Source organism: Heptranchias perlo, chromosome 1 (assembly GCF_035084215.1).
Source record: "Heptranchias perlo isolate sHepPer1 chromosome 1, sHepPer1.hap1, whole genome shotgun sequence".
In the NCBI taxonomy this organism is placed as follows: Eukaryota; Metazoa; Chordata; class Chondrichthyes; order Hexanchiformes; family Hexanchidae; genus Heptranchias; species Heptranchias perlo.
The window spans coordinates 106,820,479-106,840,150 of NC_090325.1; the positions used below are offsets into that span (position 1 = coordinate 106,820,479).

The 19,672-nt window shown below is 45.1% G+C and overlaps 1 protein-coding gene and 1 long non-coding RNA gene across 2 annotated transcripts in view; one reads left to right on the forward strand and one right to left on the reverse strand.

Annotated features, from left to right (window-relative positions):
* LOC137324714 (uncharacterized) overlaps nt 1–11,341 on the reverse strand; it is a 56,037-nt gene extending 44,696 nt beyond the window's left edge. Inside the window, exon 1 of the long non-coding RNA XR_010963710.1 lies at nt 11,217–11,341. This is a non-coding gene — a long non-coding RNA (uncharacterized lncRNA). The remainder of the gene's footprint in view (nt 1–11,216) is intronic.
* The window catches only part of lcorl (ligand dependent nuclear receptor corepressor-like), a 286,193-nt gene that overhangs the window by 35,310 nt on the left and 231,211 nt on the right, over nt 1–19,672 (forward strand). The window lies entirely within an intron of this gene.

Sequence of the window (19,672 nt, forward strand, 5' to 3'; positions counted from 1 at the left end):
GCAGAACCCAAACTGAGCATTGGTGAGCAGGTTATTGGTGAATAAGTGCCGTTTGATAGCACTGTCGACGACAACTTCCATCACTTTGCTGATGATTGAGAGTAGACTGATGGGGCGGTAATTGGCCGGATTGGATTTGTCCTGCTTTTTGTGGACAGGACATACCTGGGCAATTTTCCACATTGTCGGGTAGATGCCAGTGTTGTAGCTGTACTGGAACAGTTTGGCTAGAGGCGTGGCTTGTTCTGGAGCACAAGTCTTCAGCACTACAGCTGGGATGTTGTCGGGGCCCTTAGCCTTTGCTGTATCCAGTGCACTCAGCCATTTCTTGATATCATGTGGAGTGAATTGAATTGGCTGAAGACTGGCTTCTGTGATGGTGGGGCCATCGGGAGGAGGCCAAGATGAATCATCCACTCGGCACTTCTGGCTGAAGATGGTTGCAAACGCTTCAGCCTTGTCTTTTGCACTCACGTGCTGGACTCCGCCATCATTGAAGATGGGGATGTTTACAGAGCCTCCTTCTCCTGTTAGTTGTTTAATTGTCCACCACCATTCACAACTGGATGTGGCAGGACTGCAGAGCTTTGATCTGATCCGTTGGTTGTGGAATCGCTTAGCTCTGTCTATAGCATGTTGCTTCCGCTGTTTAGCATGCATGTAGTCCTGAGTTGTAGCTTCACCAGGTTGGCACCTCATTTTTAAGTACGCCTGTGCTGCTCTTTTTGTATTTCTTTTTGTATTCTTTGATTATTTAATTGCGTATTTCCTCTTTGTTTCTAATTGTTTTTTTGACTTCTTCCCTAATCTCTTCGTATTCCCTTTTGTCCCTCTCCTTTATTGTCTATATACTTCGAGTATGATTTTTTTTTAGTTTCAATTTTACCCATATCTCTTTATTCATCCATGGTGTTTCATTATTGGCTAGTTTGTTCTTGCTTTTTAGAGGAATATTTTTCTCCTGAACTCTATTGATCACCGTTTTAAATATTTCCCACTGCTGTTCTGTCGCTTTGTCTATCAATTTATTTATTTTCCAGTTTACCTTCCCTGGTTCCACTCTTATGTCCTCAAAATTAGCTTTTTGCCAATCTATTGCTTTGGTCTTTGTCTTACTTATGTCTTTCTCAATCAATATTTTAAACCCGATTAAGTTATGATCGCTATTGCCTATATGTTCCCCTATGTTTACTTCTCTTATCTGCTCCAGTTCATTTCCCATTACTGGATCCAGCAGTGATTCCTCTCTTATTGGGCTTTTCATATACTGGGTAAGAAAGGAGTCCTGTACACGCTGTAAAAACTCCATTCCCCTTTCCCAACCTCTTCTTGCCAGTTTATTTGGGGGTAGTTGAAATCTCCCATGATTATTATTTGATGTTTTTTACTCATTTCATAGATTTTCCTACATATTTGGTTAGAAAATATTCCTATTAACGTGATCAATCTCTTTTTATCCTTTGTCTCAATCCATATGGATTCTGTTTCTATCATAATGTTACTTATGTCCCTATTTTCTATTGCCATTATGTTGTCTCTAATTAGTACAGCTACTCACCACTCATCCCCCATTCACCCCGCTTCCTTCCCTGTACTTTCTAAATACATTATATCCTGCAATATTTAACAACCAGTCCTTTTCCTTATGTAGCCATGTTTCAGTTATCTCTACTACATCTGGCTCCTTGCTACAATTTATCGCCTCCAGTTCCCTCATTTTTTTCGGATTCTGTGCACATTGCTGTACAGGCAATTCAATTTGTTTTTAATAATTTTTCCCTTTACTTTATTTCTAACAGTCATTTTGTATTTATGCTCTTTAACTGTATTTGTTCCCTGGCCATTCATGTTACCCTTATTCCTTACCTTGGTCTGACCTTTACTCTCATTTCCTATTTCTTTTATCTTCAGACTTATGTTATCCTCACCAGATTACTAGTTTAAAGTCCTATTGACAGCCCTATTTATTCTTTCCACTAGGACATTGGTCACATTCATGTTCAGGTGGAGCCCGACCCAACAGTAAAGCTCCTTCCTGTTCCAGTACTGGTGCCAGTGTCCCATGAAATGAAACCTCTCCTTCTCACACTTTCACCTTCCTGATCTGTCTATCCCTGGACCAACTGGCAAGTGGCTCAGGTAGTAATCCCAAGATTATCACCCATGAGGTCCTGCTTTCTAATTTAGTTCCTAACTTCAGATATTCTCTTAGTAGGACCTCCTCCCTTTTCTTCCCTATGTCATTGGTCCAAACATGGACCCAACTGAATCTTCCCTCTCTCTTTCCAAGTTCCTCTCTAGTTGCTCCGAGATATCCTTTACCCTTGCACCAGGTAGGCAACACACCCTCCTGGACTCTCGGTCATGACTGCAGAGAACGCTATCTATCCCCCTAATTACAGAATCTCCTATGACTACAACCTTTTATTTTCTGCTCCTCCCCACCTTAGACTGCTTCCTGCTCCACAATGCCATGGTTAGCTTTCTGGCTGTCCACCCTGCAGCCTGCGTCCTTATCCTCACTGGTATCAAGTACATTGGGATGGATTTTCGAGTGAAGTTGCAGGTGTGTTGGGGGCGGGGGAGGCTCCGAAAATCGCGGAAATCCTGAGCAGGTTCAGAATCTGGCTCCAACCCGCAGACTTCCAGGTTCCCCACTGACACATCTGGGTGTGCGTGCCTCCCGAATGCAGAAGTCCCCCCAGCAATTAAAGCCGGCGGGATGATAATTAAGAGACTTATGTAGATATTTGAAGTACTTGAAGTCACTTAATTTTGTGCACATTGAGGCAGGGGTCCGATTTTTAAACATCCTCAGCTTGTTTCCCGTGCTGTGGGAAACACTCCATGTTCTACCGGATGTGTTTCAGCCGGCAGCCAGTTGCACATTCAAATGCTTGTTTGACAGATGGGGAGAAAAGGTGAGTTCTTGCTGTAGGGCAATCAGTTCTTTCACACAAACTTTTGGCTGCGAGATCTTTGTGTTTTCACTGAAAATTCTTACTTTCCACTCACAATTCTTCTGTTCACACATATTTAACAACTTTTCGGACCCCCTCAAACTCACACCATCAGGATGGGGGGCACCATGGCTGCATTCACCACTACATCAGAGGACGAGCAATATCACCAGCCACGTCAGGCACGGCGTGCACTTCCACTATTTGCAGCTCCACAATACAGTGCTGCGCCACATGCACCTGCACAAGAGCACAGAGGGCAACAACAGAGAGAGCGATGTCGCAGGAGGCACTACCCTCGCAACAGGGTCTACAAACCGAGGTGCAGCTTCCTGGACTCTCTGAGGAGCAGTGCATACAGAGGCTCAGATTGAGTCACCAGGTAGTCGCAGATATCTGCAGCCTCCTTCATGCCGAGCTGCTCCCAACTGGGCCGAGCGCCATCTCATTACCCGTCACTGTCAAAGTCACCACTGCCCTTAACTTCTTCACTTCAGGATCGTTCCAGGGTGCCACCGAGGACATCGTCGGGGTCTCTCAGTCGTTTGCACACAAGTGCATAAGGCAGGTTACCGACTGCTTGTTTCGCAGAGCCTCGCACTACGTCAATTTCCCCATGGACAACCTCAGCCAGATGGAGAGGGCAGTGGGATTCCACGCTAGGCTGGCTTCCCACGGATGCACGGTGTAATCGATTGCAGCCATATCGCAATCCGAGCACCTCCACACGAGCCAGGGCTGTTCATCAACAGAAAGGGGTATCACTCCATCAATGCTCAGCTCATTTGTGAACACCGCAAAAGATTCCTTCACGTGTGCACTAGATTCCCTGGCAGTTGCCATGATTCCTTCATCCTCTGGGAATCCAACATCCTGCTCACTTCCACGCACGAACACCCTTAAGGGCTGGCTTCTTGGGGACAAGGGATACCCCCTGCACACATGGCTCATGACACCTCTGAGGAACCCCAACACCGAGCAACATCAACCACATCGCCACCAGGTCGACAATTGAGCATACTATAGGGCTGCTCAAGATGCGACTTAGGTGCCTTGATCGTTCTGGGGGAGCGCTTCAATACGCACCAGACAGAGTGGGACGCATTACAGCGTGCATGGAACAACAGTGAGGGAAGCCGCTTGAGGTGGCCCCATCCACATTTGCCACCCACATTGAGGAGGAGGAAGAGGAGGAGGAGGAGGAGGAGGAACCCATGGCCAGATCAGCGGCTCACCTGGCTGCTCATGAGGCCAGGGAGTCACTCATATGCGAACAGTTCTCTTAAAATCAGAAAGTGTGAAAAGTCCAGTCGTCACACCACCTGGAATGAGCAGTACCCACACCAGGCCGCCGGCCCCTCCCTGCACAAAACAGTCCTGCAACTACACATACACCCACTGTAAAGTGAGCCAATGGGTGACATCAAGTGTCGCCGTTCATGGTGAACCTCATGAAAGGGCCCTATCATAAAAGCCAGTCAAGAATGGGCAAGACGTGGCAGTAGTGGTGACAATCATAACATTTAATGTGACTTTAACAAAAAGCAAATATAAATGAAAAACATGACAGTCTGTCAAACATCCTTGTGCATACCCTTCGTGCATACAAAACCTTCGCCTTTCTCTTACGACTACTTCTACGTGGTGCATCCCCTGTGGTTGCAGCAGAGGTAGTAGCAGGTTGCTCATATTCATGCCCTGACTGTTTAGATGCTTTCGGCCTACGCCCTCTGGGTTTTGGAGCCCGTGAGGGCCCCTCCAAAGACTGCTCCACCTGCACCTGTGCAGGGGCAGACTCGGCCACCTGGAGAGGAGGCAGCATTGCGGGTACTGGTTGAGAGGGGGGCAACGGGTGAGACGTGGAAGCGCTTTGAGTGGCGTTCTCTCTTCCATGTCCCCTTTCACCATCATCCCTCTCCAGGACCAGGCCCACATCACTCCTACCACTCTGCTGGAGAACAGTTTGGAGGATATGTGTGATGCCTTGGAAGCCCAGTGTAAAGTTTCTGTCTGCCTATTTAAGGTGGCAGAATATTGTTCACCCTGAGTCCGAACGGTCATTGTCAGGGCCTGAATGGACTCATTTGTGAACCGGGTTTGAAGCTCAACGGAGGCTGCCATTCTCTTCGTCACAGACATTCCCGCACATACCTGTGACACCGTCTCAGACGTTGCCGCAGTTACCTGTGACACTGTCTCAGAGATGCCCTTACGTCCCTGTGACAGTATCTCAGAGATTCCCTCCCGTACCTGTACCACCATTCCACTCATGCAGGAGTTGGACTCCTCCATCCTCTGCGCTATTGTGGAGAGTGCACGTGGCACCTGTTCCAGCACCTTGCAAATGTGCTGCTGTCCCTCGATCATTCTCCTTTTAAAGGATGGACCCCAGGGTTCAGCATCTGCATTCGGCTGAGCAGAGCTTGGAGAGGAGTTCTCCCACCGATGCGGACTCTCCACATTTGCCCCTGCCACCAGTGTCTGCTCGTGCTCACTTGTGTGTTTTTTTTTATTCGTTCATGGGATGTGGGTGTCGCTGGCGAGGCCAGCATTTATTGCCCATCCCCAATTGCCCTTGAGAAGGTGGTGGTGAGCCACCTTCTTGAACTGCTGCAGTCCGTGTGATGACGGTTCTCCCACAGTGCTGTTAGGAAGGGAGTTCCAGGATTTTGACTCAGCAACGATGAAGGAACGGTGATATATTTCCAAGTCGGGATGGTGTGTGACTTGGAGGGGAACGTGCAGGTAGTAGTGTTCCCATGTGCCTGCTGCTCTTGTCATTCTAGGTGGTAGAGGTCGCGGGTTTGGGAGGTGCTGTCGAAGAAGCCTTGGCGAGTTGCTGCAGTGCATCCTGTGGATGGTGCACACTGCAGCCACAGTGCGCCGGTGGTGAAGGGAGTGAATGTTTAGGGTGGTGGATGGGGTGCCAATCAAGCGGGTTGCTTTGTCCTGGATGGTGTTGAGCTTCTTGAGTGTTGTTGGAGCTGCACTCATCCAGGCAAGTGGAGAGTATTCCATCACACTCCTGACTTGTGCCTTGTAGATGGTGGAAAGGCTTTCGGGAGTCAGGAGGTGAGTCACTTGCCACAGAATACCCAGCCTCTGACCTGCTCTTGTAGCCACAGTATTTATATGGCTGGTCCAGTTAAGTTTCTGGGCAATGGTGACCCCCAGGATATTGATGGTGGTGGATTCGGCGATGGTAATGCCATTGAATGTCAAGGGGAGGTGGTTAGACTCTCTCTTGTTGGAGATGATCATTGCCTTGAAGGATTAACGGGGTCTCCTTCGTTCTCAGGCAGTGCGGGTGCCTGCTCCTGATAAGCCAGGGGGTTTCGCGGGGCTCGCATTTGTCCTATGAAATAATCATCATCATCATCCGGGGCAGTGGGTAGGGCAGGATATAATGGCACAGCTAACGGCGGCTGTTTCTTTATTAACATTTGCTTAATTTTTATATCTTGTTTAGTATTTCTACTGGCCATTTTACTCTGTTCGTGTCTTGATTCTGCTTCTTTTTTCCAATCTGAGAATGCCGCCCACTTAACCCCTTTTTCACCTTTCTTTTTCGGGTCTCTGTCTTCTAAACATTTTTCTAAACACTTAATTCTATCCATATTAAATGTACCGTCTTCTGGAAAGGGATATTTTCTAGTCCTGGTCCATTTTGACCAAACTATCAACTCGTCAGTTGTTTCTTTCCCAAAGTTTTTGTACATGTAAGCAGCAGGTGTTCCCTTTGGAGGGATTTTGCTTGCGCTGGCACCCATGGCTTATAGTTTATACAATCCTTCACACTGTAATTACACAACAATCAAGGCCTATCTTAACTATCGCAATTCTATACTTGATAATTCAGCTGATTGGACAAGTCATCATGTGTTCTCTACACCTACTTTAGGGTCTTGGCCTTCACGTGGGGTTAAAACCCTCTTAATAACCAGCTCAGGCTAGGAGCGTGAGAGAAACGTCTGCAATTGGTTGGATCAGCTGACTTAAGAACATAAGAACATAAGAAATTGGAGCAGGAGTAGGCCAATCGGCCCCTCGAGCCTGCTCCGCCATTCAATAAGATCATGGCTGATCTGATCCCAACCACAAATCTAAAGAACACAAGAAGTCGGAGCAGGACCCGGCCACATAGCCCCTGGGCCCTCTCCGCCACCCACAGGGCATTGACCGATCCGAACTCAGCTTCATGTCCAATTTCCTGCCCGCTCCCCATAACCCCTAATTCCCTTTACTTCTAGGAAACTGTCTATTTCTGTTTTAAATTTATCTAATGATGTAGCTTCCACAGCTTCCTGGGGCAGCAAATTCCACAGACCTACCACCCTCTGAGTGAAGAAGTTTCTCCTCATCTCAGTTTTGAAAGAGCAGCCCCTTATTCTAAGATTATGCCCCCTAGTTCTAGTTTCACCCATCTTTGGGAACATCCTTACTGCATCCACCCGATCAAGACCCTTCACAATCTTATATGTTTCAATAAGATCGCCTCTCATTCTTCTGAACTCCAATGAGTAGAGTCCCAATCTACTCAACCTCTCCTCATATGTCCGCCCCCTCATCCCCGGGATTAACCGAGTGAACCTTCTTTGTACTGCCTCGAGAGCAAGTATGTCTTTTCTTAAGTATGGAGACCAAAACTGTATGCAGTATTCCAGGTGCGGTCTCACCAATACCTTATATAACTGCAGCAATACCTCCTTGTTTTTATATTCTATCCCCCGAGCAATAAAAGCCAACATTCCGTTGGCTTTCTTGATCACCTGCTGCACCTGCATACCAACTTTTTGATTTTCTTGCACTAGGACCCCCAGATCCCTTTGTACTGCAGTACTTTCCAGTCTCTCGCCATTAAGAAAATAACTTGCTCTCTGATTTTTCCTGCCAAAGTGCATAACCTCACATTTTCCAATATTATATTGCATCTGCCAAATCTCCGCCCACTCACCCAGCCTGTCTATATCCCCTTGCAGGTTTTTTATGTCCTCCTCACTCTCTACTTTCCCTCCCATCTTTGTATCATCTGCAAATTTTGATATGTTGCACTCGGTCCCCTCCTCCAAATCGTTAATATAGATTGTAAAGAGTTGGGGACCCAGCACCGACCCCTGTGGAACACCACTGGTTACTGGTTGCCAGTCCGAAAATGAACCATTTATCCCAACTCTCTGCTTCCTGTTTGATAACCAATCCTCCACCCATGCCAGAATATTACCCCCAATCCCGTGATTTTTTATCTTAAGTAATAATCTTTTATGTGGCACCTTGTCGAATGCCTTCTGGAAGTCTAAATACACTACGTCCACTGGTTCCCCTTTATCCACCCTATACGTTATATCCTCGAAGAACTCAAGCAAATTTGTCAGACATGACTTCCCCTTCATGAAGCCATGCTGACTTTGTCCTATTAAATTATGCTTATCTAAATGTTCCGTTACTGTCTCCTTAATAATAGACTCCAAAATTTTACCCACCACAGATGTTAAGCTAACTGGCCTATAATTTCCAGCCTTCTGCCTACTACCCTTTTTAAATAACGGTGTTACATTAGCAGTTTTCCAATCTGCCGGGACCTCTCCTGAGTCCAGGGAATTTTGGAAAACTATCACCAAAGCATCCACAATCCCTACTGCCACTTCCCTCAAGACCCTAGGATGGAAGCCATCAGGTCCAGGGGATTTATCCGCCTTGAGTCCCATTATTTTACTGAGTACCATCTCTTGAGTGATTTTAATCGTATTTAGCTCCTCCCCCCCGAGAGTCCCCTGTTTGTCCAGTGTTGGGATATTCTTAGTGTCCTCTACTGTAAAGACTGAAACAAAATATTTGTTCAGCATTTTTGCCATCTCCATGTTTCCCACCATTAATTTCCCGGTCTCATCCTCTAAGGGACCTATGTTTGCCTTAGCCACCCTTTTTCTTTTTATATAACTATAGAAACTCTTGCTATCTGTTTTTATATTTTTTGCTAATTTCTTTTCATAATCTAACTTCCCTTTCTTAATCAATCCTTTAGTTACTTTTTGCTGTCTTTTGAAGAATTCCCAATCTTCTATCCTCCCACTAAGTTTGGCTACCTTATATGTCCTTGTTTTTAGTCGGATACTATCCTTGATTTCTTTACTTAGCCACGGGTGGCCGTCATTTCTTTTACACCCTTTTTTCCTCCGTGGAATATATTTATTTTGAAAGTTGTAAAATAACTCCCTAAATGAACACCACTGCTCATGTACCGTCTTACCCTTTAATCTATTTTCCCAGTCCACTTTAATCAATTCCGCTCTCATACCATCATAGTCTCCTTTATTCAAGCTCAGTACGCTTGTTTGAGAATCAACCTTCTCACCCTCTAATTGGATATGGAATTCAACCATGTTGTGGTCGCTCGTTCCAAGGGGATCCTTAACTAGGACATTATTAATTAATCCTGACTCATTACACAGGACCAGGTCCAAGGTTGCCTGCCCCCTTGTAGGATCAGTTACATACTGCTCAAGAAATCCATCCCTGATGCACTCAATGAACTCGTCCTCAAGGCTGCTCTGCCCAATTTGATTTGTCCAGTTAATATGATAATTAAAATCCCCCATAATTATGGCTGTTCCCTTATTACATGCCCCGACTATCTCCTGATTAATACTTCTTCCAGCAGAGTTGCAACTATTAGGAGGCCTATATACTACGCCCACTAATGTTTTTTTTCCCTTATTATTCCTTATCTGCACCCAAACTGTTTCATTATCTTGATGCTTTGTCCCAATATCATTTCTCTGTATTACAGTGATTCCTTCCTTTATTAACATAGCCACCCCACCTCCCCTTCCTTCCTGCCTGTCCTTCCTGATTGTTAAATACCCTGGCATATTTAATTCCCAGTCGTTGTCACCCTGCAGCCATGTTTCTGTAATGGCCACAAGATCATACCCATACGTAGTTATTTGTGCCGTTAACTCGTCCATTTTATTACGAATGCTACGTGCATTCAGATAAAGAACTTTCAAATCTGTTTTGTGACGCTTAGTTCCTGCTTTTTCCTTTTTTAACACTTTACCTATTACTCCATACCTTCTGTCCCTTCCTGTTACGCTTTCCTCTCTCTCCCTGCTCAGGTTCCCAACCCCCTGCCACTTTAGTTTAAACCCTCCCCAACAGCACTAGCAAACACTCCTCCTAGGACAGCGGTCCCGGCCCTGCCCAGGTGCAGACCGTCCGGTTTGTACTGGTCCCACCTCCCCCAGAACCGTTTCCAGTGTCCCAGGAATTTGAATCCCTCCCCCTTGCACCATTCCTCTAGCCACGTATTCATTTGAAATATCCTATTTCTACTCTGACTAGCACGTGGCACTGGCAGCAATCCTGAGATTACTACCTTTGAGGTCCTATTTTTTAATTTACCTCCTAACTCCCTATATTCTGCTTTTAGGACCTCATCCCCTTTTTTACCTATATCGTTGGTGCCTATGTGCACCACGACAGCTGGCTGTTCGCCCTCCCCCTCCAAAATGTTCTGTAGCCGCTCCGAGACATCCTTGATCCTTGCACCAGGGAGGCAACACACCATCCTGGAGTCTCGGTTGCGGCCGCAGAAACGCCTGTCTATTCCCCTTACAATTGAGTCCCCTATCACTATAGCTCTGCCACTCTTTTTCCTCCCAGCCTGTGCAGCAGAGCTACCCGTGGTGCCAGGAAGTTGGCTGCTGCTGCCTTCCCCTGATAAGTCATCCCCCCCAACAGCATCCAAAGTGGCATATCTGTTTGAGAGGGGGATGGACACAGGGGACCCCTGCACTACCTGCCTGCATCTCTTACTCTTCCTGGTGGTCACCCATTCACTTCCTGCCTGTATACCCTTTACCTGCGGTGTGACCAACTCGCTAAACGTGCTATCCACGAGTTTCTCTGCATCGCGGATGCTCCACAGTGAGTCCACCCGCAGCTCCAGCTCCGAGATACGATCGGTCAGTAGCTGCAGGTGGACACACTTCCCGCACACATGGTCGGCAGGGACACTGGTAGTGTCCATGACTTCCCACATCTTGCAGGAGGAGCATATCACGGGTGCGAGGTCTGCTGCCATGACTTGCCTTAGCTGAGTTACCCCTGACTTACACAAGATTCTTATATACCTTAACACTACGCGACATTAACACCAGTCTGCGTTTGTCGCCACTACAGACTTGTTCAAATTACAATTTCACTCAGTTCCGAATATTAAAATTTTTTTACTCTAAAAGTCTGTAGCCTTGTTACCTTTTTTTTCCTGGCGCCTCACTAGCAGTGACCGTCTGTTGGCTCTATACAGCAGCCTCAACATCACTCTAGTTACTTTACCGGTTTCACAGATCTACTCCGTTATTGTTCTCTCTCAGCCCGTTACTACAACACCACAGCTGACAATATCGAGTAATCTGTCAAGTTCCTTTTCTTTTCCCTTTTTTTTTCTCCTTGTCTATACAAAACACATTTCCTATGATCGCCTTCCAATTCCTAAAGGCAAACAGAAGAATTAGTCACGTCAGTTAATGCATACATTTACTAATCGCAGTGCGTCTGCAGCTTGTACAGACAACTTGTATCCGTACTTACCGGGGATCACAAGCGATCTCGGTGGAACCTCCAAGAAACTGTCGAAAACTTAAACTTAATATTACTTATTCTATACAATGCATTAACACCCAAACAAAAGTAAGACAAGCGAGAATTTATTATTTTACTTGTACAAGTGGAAGAGCACCTCAAGACAATGGTTGAGGATACATCTTCGCTGAGTTCAAGAAACAGCTCACGTTTATACAGCTCAGTAACAACGCCTACCTGTCACAGAATATGGGTGTACACATACATTCTTTATTGGCTCAGGTAGTTAGTCAATCAAAATAGGGAACCCACCCTCCAGTACCATAGTCGTCTTGATATTTTGGACGCAGGCCTGGGAAAGTGCTTTTTCCCTAAGAAACTGTCTTTTTTATCAGTAAGTCTGTAGCTAGTCTCAAGGCTATATGGTCATTTATTCCTGTTAGTCAGCTACCTCTCTATCTAAGGGAGGACAGCTATCAGCATGAGAAAACTCAAAGTAATTACACAATTGTGCTTCTATGTGTTTTCATGAGAAACCTTATTATGTGAGTTTAAGTGAATTAGCTGGTCAGTTAATATGGTCAAGTATCCCTTCATGCATTTCTACATTCGTGAGTTAGGTGTATTAGAGAGAGAGTTAATATGGTCAAGTATCCCTTTATGCATTTCCACATGATCATTGCCTGGCACTTGTCTGGCGCGAATGTTACTTGCCACTTCTCAGCCCAAGCCTGGATGTTGCATGCGGGCTCGGACTGCTTCATTATCTGTGGTGACTCAACAGGTGCCAACCCAACTAACTGAGTACTAGGACCCACCGAGGTGTGAGTATCTGCGCTGGTGGATGGCTCACTATGATGTGACAGCACACCCTCAGAGGCCGGCAGGTCCTCTGAGGAATCGCCCTCTGCTGTCACTGCAGTCGCTGAAGGCCCTGCAAGAGAACAGAAGGCAATATTAAATATGATCACAGATGTGTCATGTTGCAATGAGCATAGTGAGGTGTTGAAGATGTCAAGCAGCAGTTGATAAATTTCGGTCATGACCTCTTTAGTGAACCACAGCAGTCGGATGCACTGGTAGTTGCTGAAGTTAAGGTAGAGAATTGGTCCCTGACGACCATTGTTGGATATGGCCTCCTGCTGAGTGCCCTGCGCCTCCGCTTTCCCCCCTCCTCTTCTGGCGGTTTGTCCTACAAACATACGAACGTACGAATTAACAGCAGGAGTTGGCCATTCAGCCCCTCAAGCCTGCTCTGCCATTTGATAAGATCATGGCTGATCTGATTGCAACCTCAACCCTACTTTCCCGTCAACCTACTATAACCTTTGATTCCCTTGTTAATCAGGAATCTATCTAACTCAGCCTTAAAAATATTCAATGACCCTGCCTCTACCGCTCTCTAGGGAAGAGAGTTCCACAGACTCATGACCCTCAGAGAGAAAAAAATTCCCCTCATCTCCGTCTTAAATGGGTGACCCCTTATTTTTAAACTGTGGCCCCTAGTTCTAGTCTCTCCCACAAGGGGAAACATCCTCTCAGCATCTACCCCTTCTAGTCCCCTCAGGATCTTATATGTTTCAATAAGATCACCTCTCATTCTTCTAAACTCCAGTGTATACAGGCCCAACTTGTCCAACCTTTCCTCATAAGATAACCCCCTCATCCCAGGAATCATCGAGTGAACCTTCTCTGAACTGCCTCCAAAGCAATTATGTCCTTTCTTAAATAAGGAGACCAAAACTGCACACAGTGTTCTAGATGTGGTCTCACCAATGCCCTGTGCAACTGCAGCAAAACATCTCTACTTTTATATTCCATTCCCCTTGCAATAAATGACAACATTCCATCTGCCTTCCTAATCACTTGCTGTACCTGCCTGCATACTAACTTTTTGTGATTCATGTACTAGGACATCCAAATACCTCAGAGTTCTGCAATCTCTCTCCATTTAAATAATATACTGCTTTTCTATTCCTCCTGCCAAAGTGGACAAGTTCACATTTTCCCACCTTATACTCCATCTGCCAAATTTTTGCCCATTTACTTAACCTATCTATATCCCTTTTCATACTCTTTATGTCCTCTTCACAACTTGCTTTCCTACCTACCTTTGTGTCATCAACAAATTTAGCAACCATACATTCGGTCCTTTCATCCAAGTCATTGATACAGATTGTAAATAGCTGAGACTCAAGCACTGATCCCTGTGGCACTCCACTCGTTACATCTTGCCAACCTGAAAATGACTATTTATGCCTACTCTCTGTTTTCTGTTAGTTAACCAATCCTTTATCAATGCTAATATGTTATCCCCTACACCATGAGCTCTTATTTTGTGTAGTAGCCTTTGATGTGGGACCTTGTCGAAAGCCTTCTTGAAATCCAAGTACACCACATCCACTGGATCCCCTTTATCCACGTTGCTTGTTATTTCCTCAAAGAACTCTAATAAATGAGTCAAACACAATTTCCCTTTCACAAAGCCGTGTTGACTCTGTTGGATTGCATTGAGATTTCCAAAGTGCCCTGCCATAACCTCCTTAATAATCGATTCCAGCATTTTCCCTATGACAGATGTTACGCAAACTGGCCTGTAGTTTCTGTGGCTGCAGTGTGTACCATCCACAGGATGCACTGCAGCAACTCGCCAAGGCTTCTTCAACAGCACCTCCCAAACCCACGACCTCTACCACCTAGAAGGACAAGGCCAGCAGGCACATGGGAACACCACCTGCACGTTCCCCTCCAAGTCACACACCATCCCGACTTGGAAATATATCGCCGTTCCTTCATCGTCGCTGGGTCAAAATCCTGGAACTCCCTTCCTAACAGCACTGTGGGAGAACCTTCACCACACGGACTGCAGCGGTTCAAGAAGGCAGCTCACCACCACCTTCTCAAGGGCAATTATGGACAGGCAATAAATGCTGGCCTCACCAGCGATGTCCAAATCCCATGAACGAATAAAAAAAAACTATTTCTGCTGGTTGGGGAGTCTAGGACTAGGGGACATAGCCTAAAAATTAGAGCCAGGTCTTTCAGGAGTGAAGTTAGGAAACACTTCTACACGCAAAGGGTGGTACAAGTTTAGAACTCTCTTCCACAAATGGCAGTTGATGCCAGCTCAATTGTTAATTTTAAATCTGAGATTGATGGATTTTTGTTAACCAAAGCTATTAAGGGATATGGGGCTAAGGCGGGCATATGGGGTTAGGTCACAGATCAACCATGATCTCATTGAATGGAACAGGCTTGAGGGGCTAAATGGACAACTCCTGTTCCTATGTTCCTATGTTCTTGTCACTATCATCAACGTGTTCATGAGGCTCTTTGGAACAATTTTACAAATTTGTGTTCTTGGCAAGTAGCTTCAGGAATGCATATCGGAAATATGAGTGCACACTGTGCACGATTTTCTAACCATTCATTTAAGTGTTTGGAAAGCCATACACAGAGTGGGGGCTAAATTGGTCGTGTAGCACCCACTGTGTAGGCGCTACGCGAGCCCCTAAACCCCAAAAATGGTGTCCGAGATGCGCGCGCTCACTCCTGGCGTGACATGCGCAGGACGCCATCTTGGTTCAGGTGTTTGCGCTCACGGACTAATGAACGCTGGCAGCATGTAAAGTAGGGAGATTATGACGTAGATTAGAATGCAACACTGATTTGAAGCAGCCGGCACCATTTTGGAACTCCACGCTCCAGCCAATGCACTGTCCTAACCTCCCACAACTGAACAGGACTTAAAGGGCATGAAGGACTCCCCCACCAGCGCTATTTGCAATATTATATCGAGAGTGGTCCATCTGTTAGTGGCATTTAAAATAGTGAGCTGAGCAAGGTTGCTTCCGGACATGGGTGCCATGCTAGGGCTTCTTCTGCGAATTGAACATGACTGGGAGCATGCAGAGAGACCACGCAGAGCAGGACAAGACAAGAGAGCAAGATAGCAATAAGGGAAATGATAATCAGAGAGTTGCAGGAAGGGACAGAGCATGGAAATGTAAGAATGTGCCAGCAGATAAGGCTAGAAGTTGCAAAAATAGTAAAAAGACAGCACTAAAGGTTTTGTATCTGAATGCACATAGCATTCGTAACAAAATGGATGAATTGACAGCTCAAATAGAAATAAATATGTACGATCTGATAGCCATTACAGAGACATGGCTGCAAGCTGACAAAGGCTGGAACCTGAATATTCAAGGGTAATTGACATTTCGGAAGGACAGGAAGCTAGGAAAAGGTGGATGAGTAGCTTTGTTAATTAAGGATGACATGAGTATAACAGAGAGAAATGACCTTAGTTCTAAAGACCAAGATGTAGAATCAGTTTGGGTAGAAACAAGAAATAGTAAAGGCAAGAAGTCACTTGTGGGAGTAGTTTATAGGCCCCCTAACAGTAACCACACTGTAGGACAGGGTATACAGGAAGAAATAATGGGGGCTTGTGAGAAAGGAACAGCGATAATCATGGGTGATTTTAATCTACATATAGATTGGAAGAATCTGATTTTTTTTTTATTCGTTCATGGGATGTGGGTGCCGCTGGTGAGGCGAGTTGCTGCAGTGCACCCTGTGGATGGTACACACTGCAGCCACAGTGCGCCGGTGGTGAAGGGAGTGAATGTTTAGGGTGGTGGATGGGGTGCCAATCAAGCAGGTTGCTTTATCTTGGATGGTGTCGAGCTTCTTGAGTGTTGTTGGAGCTGCACTCATCCAGGCAAGTGGAGAGTATTCCATCACACTCCTGACTTGTGCCTTGTAGATGTTGGAAAGGCTTTGGGGAGTCAGGAGGTGAGTCACTCGCCGCAGAATACCCAGCCTCTGACCTGCTCTCGTAGCCACAGTATTTATATGGCTGGTCCAGTTAAGTTTCTGGTCAGTGGTGACCCCCAGGATGTTGATGGTGATGGATTCGGCGATGGTAATGCCATTGAATGTCAAGGGGAGGTGGTTAGACTCTCTCTTGTTGGAGATGGTCATTGCCTGGCACTTGTCTGGCGCAAATGTTACTTGCCACTTATCAGCCCAAGCCTGGATGTTGTCCAGGTCTTGCTGCATGCAGGCTCGGACTGCTATCTAACTATCTAACCTATCAGTTCCCATTAATATCTTGAAAACTTTGATCAAATCTTCCCTTGATCTTCTAAATTCCAGGGGATACAACCCTAGTTTGTGTAATCTCTCCTCGTAATTTAACCCTTGGAGTCCAAGTATCATTCTGGTAAATCTAAAGCCAGCATTCCATTAGCCTTTTTGATTATTTCCTGTGCCTGTCCATGACATTTTAATGATCTATGTACATGGACCCTTAAGTCTCTTTGGACCTCCACTGTTTTGAGCTTTTCACCATTTAGTAAGTACTCTGATCTATCCTTTTTAGGTCCAAATTGGGTGACCTCGCACTTGCCTACTCTGAAATCCATATGCCACAGTTTTGCCCATTCATTTAATCTATTAATATCTCTCTGTAATTTTCTGCTTCCATCTACACTGCTTACAACGCTGCCCATCTTTGTGTCATCGGCAAACGTGGATATGTGGCCCTCCATCCCGTCATCTAAGTCGTTAATAAATACAGTGAATCGTTGAGGCCCCAACACAGATCCCCATCAGACACCACTAGTCACATCTTGCCAATTTGAGTACCTGCCCATTATCCCTACTCTCTACCCCCTGCCACTTAGTCAATTTCTTAACCAGGTCAATAATTTGCCCTCAATTCCATGAGCTTCAACTTTAGCGAACAGTCTCTAATAAGGGACTTTATCAAATGCCTTATAAACAACATCCATGGACGTTCCCCTATCCAGTACTTTAATCACCTCCTCAAAAAATTCAATCAGGTTCATTAGGCATGACCTACCCTTTACAAATCCATGCTGGCTCTCTCTGATCAGCTGAAAATTTTCAAGGTGTTCAGTCACTCTATCCTTAATTATAGACTCTAGAAATTTCCTGACAACAGATGTTAGGCTAACTGGTCTATAATTCCTTGGTTTTCTTTCACCTTTCTTAAATAGTGGAGTGACATGTACAATTTTCCAATCTAAAGGAACGGTTCCTGAATCGAGAGAACTTTGGAAGATTATAGTTCGGGCTTCTGCAATGTTCTCACCTACTTCCTTTAAAATCCTGGGATGGAAACATCTGGTCCTGGGGATTTGTCACTCTTCAGTGCCATTATTTTCTTCATAACTGTTAATTTGTTTATGTTAATTATGGTGAGTCCCCGTCCCTGATTCAAAATTAGTTTCCTTGGGTTGTCCGGCATGCTATCCTCTTCCTCTACTGTAAATACTGACGCAAAGTAATTATTTAACATGTCCGCCATTTCCTTATTTTCATTTACATATCACCATTATCTGTTTTTAAGGGGCCCACATTGCTCTTGACCACCCTCTTTTCCCTAATATGATTGTAAACATTTTTTGTGTTGATTTTGATATCCCTTGCAAGTTTCTTTTCATACGCCCTTTTTGAAGCTCTTACTATTTGTTTTGTTACCCTTTGCTGTTCTTTATATCTCTCCCAGTCGCTAGGATCTGTGCTATTTTTTGCAGACTGTAGAATAACACTAGATTGGAAGATTTGTCTGAGGTCCTGGAGCTTTTCACTTGATTGCTTTTGGGGCTGAGGGGGAATATCATTAAAGTTTTATATTTCTCGTAGAAGTAGGTATTCACCTCCCTTTAAGAAAAGAAAGTGAAGGGGAGTCCCTTACTAAACAAATAGTGTATCATCCACTGAAAAGAGTGGATTCAATGGGCTGGTTGGCTATTTCTTTTTTCATATTTTCTTGCATTCTTATGACAATTTAACTTTTTCTAAAGCATCTGCTGCACATTTATAGATAGGCTGCATAAAGCTATTTTAGACAATGGATAACCTATAATGATATATCCTCATCCTTGCTGCACTGACGAAACCAGTTATGAAGCTGACTATAGAACTTCAGACTTATTGGGGGTAATTTTAACCCTCCAAAAACAGATGGGATGGGTGCAGATGGGCAGTAAAAATAGTGAATTTTTGAAGCGATGCCCTCATCCCATGAACGAATTTTTTTTTAAATTGCAGAGGCTCTGGCCACAATATTCTAATGCTCCTTAGATATGGGGACGGTGCCGGAGGACAGGAGGATTGCAAATGTTACACCCCTGTTCAAAAAAGGGGAGAGGGACAAACCCGACAATTACAGGCTGGTCAGCCTAACATTGGTGGTGGGGAAACTTTTAGAGACAATAATCCTGGACAAAATTAATTGGCACTTAGAAAAGTTTGGGCTAATAAATGAATGTCAGCACGGACTTGTTAAAGGGAAATCGTGTTTGACTAATTTGAATGAGTTTTTTGATGAAGTAACGGAGAGGGTTGATAAGAGTAGTGCGGTTGATGTTGTGTATATGGACTTTCAAAAGGCATTAGATAAAGTAGCACATAATAGATAGCTCCCCTGGCTGGGGGGGTCCAGAACGAGGGGTCACAGTCTCAGGAAAAGGGGTAGGACATTTTGGACTGAGATGAGGAAAAATTTCTTCACTCAGAGGGTGGTGAACCTGTGGAATTCTCTACCACAGAAGGCCGTGGGGGCCAAGTCACTGAATATATTTAAGAAGGAGCTTAGATAGATTTCTAGACACAAAAGGCATCAAGGGGTATGGGGAGAAAGCAGGAATATGGTATTGAGATGGAGGATCAGCCATGATCATATGGAATGGTGGAGCAGGCTCGAAGGGCCGAATGGCCTACTCCTGCTCCGACTTTCTATGTTTCTATGTTTCTAAAATTAAAGGTCATGGGATAAGAGAAGTGGTGAACGCTTGTTTTTCAGACTGGAGGGAAGTATACAGTGGTGTTCCCCAGGGATCAGTATTAGGACCACTGCGCTTTTTGATATATTTTTGAAATATGTTCAGGATAACTTTCTTAACCAGTACGTTTCTGGCCCAATGAGGAAGGAGGCATTGCTGGACTTGGTTCTAGGGAATGAGGTGGGCCAAGTGGAGCAAGTATCAGTAGGGAAGCATTTAGGGAGCAGCAATCATCGTATCATAAGGTTTAGAATAGCTATGGAAAAGGACACAGACCACTCTACAGTAAAAATACTCAATTAGAGGAGGGGC